Genomic DNA, 6,705 nt, shown 5'->3' with positions numbered 1-6,705 from the left:
ATTGTTATAGTGTTGCATTCAAATTTTAAATTAAGTTTTTCCTCCCCAGAGTCTAAAAACTGTTTCTGGTGTCCAGTTGCAGAGGCTGAAAATTCCTGACTGAATGGCACATAGTAGAGGGAATTGGTTTCATTTGCTGCCGTTTCCTCTGCTTATGCTTTTCGGTTTTTTCCGAGCTTGAAGAGTAATTACTGAATCAACGGAAGTGTGGGTATGTTTGATCTTTAAAATTGTTACTTTCTTATGGATGCTATTCTCTATTGTTAATCTGTGTAATTGGAAACTTGGGTTACTCCCAGACTGTTATGAAACTTGATTCTCAACTTGAATTGGTTTTGTGCCATACTATATTTAGAGAATTTTCTTGTAATACACAGGCAATGCATTTAATTCTTGAATAATCTTTCGTATGAATGTGTCTTGCTTCTATTCTTGATATAATCTCTATTATGAAGCAATCATAGCTAAGTAAATTTTTTATATAATACATGGTTACACCTTGGTGTAATAGATGACAAAAAAAGTAATAGCAAATAAGCTATTGATAACAGCTATTTTACTATTGTACCTATTGACAAAATATTTTAATTACAAACATGTTGAGAAATAAAATATATTATTTTTCTGAACAGGATGAAATACAGTATTGTGTCCATTAGCATTGTATAATATTGTTGCTTTTAAATTAAATTGTTTTTTCTTCCCAGAGTCTAAGAACTATTTCAGGTGTCCAGTTGCAGAGGCTGGAAATTCCCGACTGAATGGCACATTGTAGAGGGAATTGGCTTCATTTGCTGCCATTAACTCTGCTTGTGCTTTTCGGTTTTTTCCGAGCCTGAAGAGTAGCTACTGAATCAACTGAAGAATGGGATTCTCTCTCTCTCTCTCAACATTCCACGGTCCCCATACTTACTACAACATGGAGATTAACCAGTTGGATGAGGCCTTGAAGACAGTTCTGGTTTTTTGATTCAGACCAGGAGCCAAGCAACCCCTGATCCAGCAGTCCCAAAAGTATCAGTTTGGCATGGGAACTTGTACTTTAACCATGGATATATTTAACAAGCCCTGGTCACCACTAACGATCACTGAGGTCTTCAATCGTCTGGAATAAATTCTGGAACACATTTTTTTATTTGTGTTATACAATCAACCCTCAATATCTCAAATATTCCTTGAGGGGCTGTGGTAACTTCCCATAACTTGAAGTTTGAACTAGTCTGAGATTTGAATGTATTATATATTTTCACTAAACATAATGAAGTGTAGCCAAAAGTATCAGTTTTTTTTTTCTCTCATATCGCTTCTTTAAAAACCTCTCTCTCTCTCACTTTACACAACCTTTATAGAAATGTATAAAGCAATTTTACTCCAGGTGTGGGAGCTTCTTTGAACATCCCATGCTTTGCTCAGTGAGTCATCATCACAAGTAATCCCTTTTCCTTGATACCTCATTGCTATTTTTTTCATGTCCTGATATCTTACCCAAGGGTGCCTCTAGGGTCAGGGACTCAGCTGCATTCCATGTAGTCTAGTAATCAAAGCTGATGTCATTAACCCACATAATCCCTGATCTGGGCCAAAGGGAAAAACCGAAGATTTTTGTATTGCTATATGGTTATCCTAAGGCTTCATGTTAAAAGTAAAGATGCTTTTGAAAAAAATAATGGCATCAACTGCACCACCTGCTTAGCAAGATTAAATCAACTTTATTAAAAGAGTTTTGTTTATAACCATGTATCAAATTTCTGTTTCATTAATCACAAAGTAAAGATTACATATTTTGAAATGGTGCCTATATTTTTTTTAGCTATAAATAAAATTCTTATATCCAAGTCTATGTGTCTGTATATTTAGTTTTTTCGACTAAATAGTTATATTTTTGCAAACCCTCAAATTTGCTGCTTCTGTGTGATATCTTACAAGTGTGATAAAGTTACATCAATTAATAAACTTTATTTTTGCTATAAAGAAGCCAGAAAGGGGAGGGACCATTTTAATCAGGTGAAGTCTGGTTGCTAATGTAGCAGATAAGCATTAGTTCAGTTATGTTTGATTAAATATGAGTAGAAGAAATTGTCTCAGACATACAGTTCATCAATTGTTTGTATATTTATATATTACAGAGGATATGTTTCTCTTTTGAAAATGAACACTAATAAAAGGTATAATGAAATATTAATTAGAGAAACTAAGCATTAGTTTCTGACTAATTGATGAGTGGGAGAAATTGTCTCAGTCAGGCAATGTTCATCAAGGACATGCTTATTTATATATTAGAGCGGATATGCTTTTCCCTTTTTTAAATCAATACATGAATTGTAAATAGAGCTCACTCATTTTCGCTTTCTCTGTTGTAATTTCTTAGTTTTCCAGATTTTGTTTATTTTCCAAACATTGGCAAGGTTTAATTTCAAATTAATACTTTTATTGATAAAGACAATGTATAGATTAAAATTAAAAACTGTTGCGTAACATTTGTTTATCACTTCAAATTTTCTGAAAAATTGAAAAATGTAATATATTTTTATGGCTGTACTAACAAAGGGCGTACCACAACTATGGAACCTGGGCCAAATTGAAAATATCAAAAAGAGATTAAAATTCATGATTGATATTTCTAAGTTCCACCAAAATGGAAGGGATCGGTGTAGTACATTCTGTCAAGAGGCCGCAAAATAAAGGATAAAGTATAATATAGTTAAATAGAAATGAAAGAGACTAATTAGTTAACAAATATTTTATTGATTTCCTCCCCCATTTTGCGGATTTATATGTCGTGTATTTTATTCATTTTCTCCCTTATGGAGAGAAAAAAATTTTAAATATAAGTTTTTATTTATTTATTTTTTTTTTTTTTCTAGTGACTCAAGAATTTAAATGGAATATCAACGTCATTTTTTGCTGGTGCGGAGTAGAGATGCGACAATGCATTAACATATCGGTCAGCGGCCACTTTAACAATTTTTTTCAGCCGATTTTTACCGATTAATCTGCGAAAAGATGCCACGAAGTGCCCACGGTAACATTCGTACACATATATGATCAATAAAGACTGGGATGCCTCGGAAAATTACATTTCTTCTAAGGCTGCCGCGAATCGAAAAAGTTTGAGAACACCTGCGTTATGGGATAGAATCGAAACCAAAAGTGAAACTTTTCGGAAAACGATGGACCGCGTTTCTATTCCCTAGTTTTGAATATATGAAAAAGAAAAAAAGTTACATTTTAATTTAAAAATGTAGATTTCACATGTTAAGAGCATCTGTTAAATAATGGAGACAAAACCAGAAAGTTAGAGAATGATGAAATTTTTTCAACAAACACTACCTTTATGTTGGTATGATGAATATGATTTTGAGACTAATTTATATACCTGAAATTATTTTCGGTAGTAAATATTGGGCAAAATTTGACTATATTTAAAATTAAGCTGCCCAACCACCAGAAAAAATGTCAATGCTTTATTGAAGGTATTACTCCGTAAAATTACACATACAAATGTCTATGTATGCAGGCAGTCGAGGATGGGGACGGGGGAGGGAATAACAGTTGCAATTTGGCCTTGAGCTCACAGATTGGTCCTGTAAACGAGATGCCTGTTCAAAATTTTGTTTTGCGATTTTTTTTCTTTTTTTTTTTAACTATGGGATTTTAGGAGTTTACTAACGAAAATTTTTTCTAGCATTTCATTTGCATTGGGCTGCGAAAAAACAAAGAAATAAATGCACCAAAAAAAAAAAACTGATCTGATTAAAACAAGAAATTTATCTTTGTACTGAAATGAGAAATTTATATTAAACAAAGTATAGAATACGCAAATTTGCTATCCATTGCAAATTTTATTAAGGAACGGCTCCAGATGGGGACGGGTACCCCCCCCCCCCCATTTGAGCTCAAGAAGAGCGTGACACGACCCCTCCCACTTTTCTGAATAACCCCCTCTAAAAGCAGAAGTTGGATCCGCCCTTGATTTATGCATGCTCTGACTGAATTGAGCACTTTATTATGTAAGTTTGTAGCAATGTGTCTTTTGTCCCAAAGGCCCGCCATTTCAAATTTTCTGGAATGGAGGGAGGGGGATAATGTCCCCCCCCCCTCCATTCTAGAAACTTACATTATAAGTGCTCGAATCAGTCAGATTGTGCGCAATGCATTTAATTTAAAAAAAAAAAAAAAAAAAACCCACCAAATTCGTACAAAAATGCCCAATTTCAGAAACATTTCAAAAATCCAGGGGGAAAGGGCAATTGAATCCTGATCACCCATATGACGAGCATGGTTGTATGTGTTGGGGGGGGGGGATTCATGGGACAGAACTGCGCTGCCATTAAAATTTTCTTTACAGGTATTTTGATTTCGTTCTTGGGGGGGGGGAGGGGTATCACACTCTTGAAGGAAAGGGCACCCCTGCAGATCATGGAACAAACTTTGCCTTTGATTTTTTTTCGGGGGGTTGAGGAGTATGTAAAGGAGTCTTTTTTCTTTCATTTATGGTGTCTCTTTTTTGGGGGGGGGGACTTTGTACAGATAGCTCCGATGAGTTATTAGAGTCCCTGTATGAAAAGTTTATGACCCTATATGACTCTACCATAAGTATATTAATCAACTAACATATAACCAAATTTCACGGTGAAGTTATAATAAAACAAGTAACTGCATTTAAACTGTGTTGTTTGTTTGTTTGTGGCTTATTAGTGCTTGCTTCTCAAACGTGGTACATTTCGATTTTTTATAAAATAATTTTTCATATTTGCCTCTTATGTGACATTAAAAATATTTTTAAATTAATTAAAACGAATTGGATGAATAAAACACAATTTAGGAATGGTTCTTAAGTTCAATTATAAACTAATATATTTAAATCATTAAAAATAAAAAATTGTTTTTGTTAAATGTTTTTTTTTTCTTAACTGTACTTTTACTACACCTGACCTGCTAATCAAAGAGACAAATCTGAAGTGGAGCAAAGAAAAAGCGCCGTTCTTCAACAAGGTTGCCAGTTATCGTGACAAACCAAATTAAAATCAATGTTCTGATTAAGGCAAGCACGATATAAATTTACTTAATTTTTCATTTTCTCGCATTATTAAAATATTATTGCGATACATTCGTGCACTTGATAACTGAGCGACGTCAGGGGCAACTCATCAAAGCCGGGCAATCCGGGCAAAAAGGCGGTATTGTTTATCTACACAGGGATTCAAGTGAAACACGGCCGATCGCAATGCACCGCTGCGATCGCTATTTCCCCAATTTGAATTCAAGTGTAACATTGCAATTGTCTTCGGTCCCGATTCCCTCGCAAAATTTGCAATTGCTCACGAGCTCTCGTAAGTCTGGAAAATCCCTCGCAAGTGCAGAAAAAATCAATGGTGTCTGTTTTGAATGCAAAGTTGATTTCAGAATTAATGGAGTGTTATTGTTGAAAATTTTCAATTCTAAATTGGCAACTCAATGCAAGACTCGTTTTTTTTTTGTTTACCGTATCATTTTTCAGTAGCCTTCATTTTAAATTGGAGGTATAATTGGTTTTATTTACTTAAAATATGCGATACTTCTTCAATTTAACATTGTTTTCATCCACAAATGCAGTACGTATTTTAATTATGACTTAATACTTGATGGCATAATATTCTGCATAGTCATTATACTACTTCGTCGTTTTGAAGAAATCAACGGAATTTTTTTCCGGCTGAACAACAATACAAGTTGAATGTGATGAGAAATTATAATTAAATTCTCTTCATTGTTGTAATTTTACTAGTTAGTACTATACTAGTTGAGAAAGAAAAAGAAAAGGGATTGTTGAAAGTGAGTAAATTTGTTTAACGTTCACTATCTTACTTATATAAAATCTCAATTCTAGGCTAGTATTTTTCAATTATTTGCTAAAATTGCATTTACTTGCGCATTAAGGTACAATAACAAAATGCATCAAACTTAGCTACATGCCCCCCCCCCCCCGGCATAAGTTCCTACTATGACATGCATTGTACTCCCATTAAAAGGTAAATTGTGAAAGTCTGAAATCTGGTAAATGTCGACACTAGTCGGTGCATATCAACATACACATACCAAAAGCATCGGTGATATACTTAATATTTCTGGTGAATCGCCAGTAAAAGTCGACATTCTTTAATTTTGGTGTTTTGCAGTAACATATATGTACTGCCGTAGCCTACGAGGATGCAACGCTTCTCTGTTTGAGGAGCCTGTCATTTTCGACCGATTTCCGAAGCTGAAAGGGGACCAGAAATATAGTTCAGTTTCAGTTCGATAGATGGAGCTTTTAGCGTTGCCAACAAACCGCCCGATTGCATATGTTTGCGTGTTAAAATGCGGTTTTGCTTTCGCTTTGAATAGCAAATAATTGATAAAATTGAAGCTGAAAGGAAATATTGTTAGATACTTTAAAGTTCAGCTTCTAAGGTACTTCAATGAAAGAATGTCCCTCCAAAAAATGTTCATAATAAGTTTTAAATAGTGCTTTCAAGAAAATGTTTTATCGGACCAAACCCTGCTACACATTTTTAAATTACGTAAAATAGAAAACATATTTTAAATCGAATTGCATTATTACCATGGTCGTATCTAGAGGGCGGTGAGGGAGGGCAGCTGCACCTTGACATTGGAAAACATATTTTAAAATAAAACATGAGATTTCAAAAAATTGATAATTGACGTTTGTTTCAATTTCAATTT

This window comes from Uloborus diversus, chromosome 3 (genome assembly GCF_026930045.1).
Source record: "Uloborus diversus isolate 005 chromosome 3, Udiv.v.3.1, whole genome shotgun sequence".
NCBI lineage: Eukaryota > Metazoa > Arthropoda > Arachnida > Araneae > Uloboridae > Uloborus > Uloborus diversus.
This window is presented reverse-complemented; position numbering follows the sequence as displayed.